The sequence below is a fragment of the Octodon degus genome, unplaced genomic scaffold (genome assembly GCF_000260255.1).
Source record: "Octodon degus isolate 3935 unplaced genomic scaffold, OctDeg1.0 scaffold00056, whole genome shotgun sequence".
In the NCBI taxonomy this organism is placed as follows: Eukaryota; Metazoa; Chordata; class Mammalia; order Rodentia; family Octodontidae; genus Octodon; species Octodon degus.
In genome coordinates this window covers 8,934,211-8,936,041 of record NW_004524632.1, presented here as the reverse complement: position 1 = coordinate 8,936,041, position 1,831 = coordinate 8,934,211, and positions in this window count along the sequence as shown.

The following is a 1,831-nucleotide window of genomic DNA, read 5'->3' as shown; positions in this document are numbered from 1 at the left end:
TTTTTTTTTTTGACAGAGGTTCCCAAGACAATTTGATGCGAGAAACAACAGATTGTCCTGTCTTTATTACTGCTTTCTTTTGCAGGCAGTGCTGGGGATGGAGCTCACGAATTCTAGGCAAGTGCTCTATGCTTAGCTACAGCCCCACCCCTGTCTTTTATCAGCTGTGAGATGGAATCCAAGTGTCCAGGCAATCTCTTAACTCAGTGACCCTGGAGTAGCTGGGACACAGGGGCATGCCACCATACCGGGCTATAAAAGAGAGCCTTCAATAAATCATACTGTGAGCGCCGTGGTGGCACACACCTAGAATACAGCACCCTGGGAGGCAGAGGCAGGAAAAATCCCAAACTCAAGCCTAGCCTGGTTAAATTAGCAAGACCTTGTCTCAAAAATAAAGAAGGGCTAGGGATATAATCCCAGTGGGAAGTCCCTGGGTTGGCTCTCCAGGGAGAAAGAGACAGAGAGGCAGAGGCAGAGGGACACAGGCAAATATAGGTGAGGATATGGAGCAACAAAATGATCATACACTGTCCCTGGTGGGAACATAAAATGACAGTCTTTTTTTTTTTTTTTTTTGGCAGAACAGGGGATTGAACTCAGACCCTTGCGTTTGCCAGTCAAGCGCTTATCCTACTGAGCCATCTCCCCAGCCCCTTGAGATGGGTTCTTGCTCTGCACTTCAGGATGGCCTGGAACTCACTCTAGTGCAGGCTGACCTCGAACTTGCAGTCATCTTCCTGCCTCAGCCTCCCAAGTGCTAGGGCTGAACCATGCCCAGCTTGGTTCAATTGCTTTGCAAAACAGTTCATTTCTTAAAAGGCTCAACGTAAAGTTCCCATAGAATCTAGAACTACTCCTGTGAATCTGCCCCAAAGGACAGAGACACTTATCAACACACTGCCCTGCAGGATCATCAGACAGCTCGAAGGTCACAGCAACAGTATCCCAACTCCAGTGTCCACCACCTGTGAGCAGACCCCTGCAATGCAGTACCACTTGGTAATGAAAAGGAACTACTGCCTGTAGGTTGGGGCTCCTCAGAAAAGCACTTCCGGAGCTAGGGAAGCAGGAAGCAGAAGGCCCAGGTACCTGCCATTCCACTCTCCGGACCTGTCCAGAAGAGGCGGCTTGGGGGGATGGGAGACGCCCCAGGCTGGTGCTGGGGCCAGCCGCGCTGACTACAACCAGGCCCAAACAGGCCGGAGGGGCCTTACGTGGTGGGGGAAATGTTTTGTAACTAGATTGTGGTGCGGATTGCACAACTACAAATCACTGCACTGTTTAGAAGGAAAGCAGCTAAAGCCCCGCTGAGCAGCAGCCCAGCAAGGGGACTGTGCTGCCCCCGGGGCAGGGACAGGCAGCCCATAGTCTGCTGCATACCTCCAGAGTTGCACAATGAGCCTAGCTTCCTGGGAGGAGGTGAGGGGTGCAGGAAGCAGGTGCGCGAGATTGGGAGCCTGGGGAGACCCCCTCCCTGCCCCCCTAAGTCTTAAGTTCCTGAGTGGAGGCAAGAGGCAATTTAAAACAATTGGAAAAGGCACAGGTTAGCAGTTGGGAGTTAGAATTTTAGTATGTAACTACAGAGCAGTTTAAACTGTGCTCGCCTGTGATTCCTGACAGGTTCAGGCCCTGGTATGAACTGCTAAAATCACTATGGTGGTCACCTAATAAGGCGATGCCCTTAAAACAAAAGATCACCTCCCCCTTCTCCAACTCAGCCCAGGACGTAATTTACTTTCTTTTTATTTATTTATTTATTTATTTATTTATTTGTGTGTGTGTGTGTGTGTGTGTGTGGCCAGCTCAGCCCACCAGGGGGCGGGGCTGG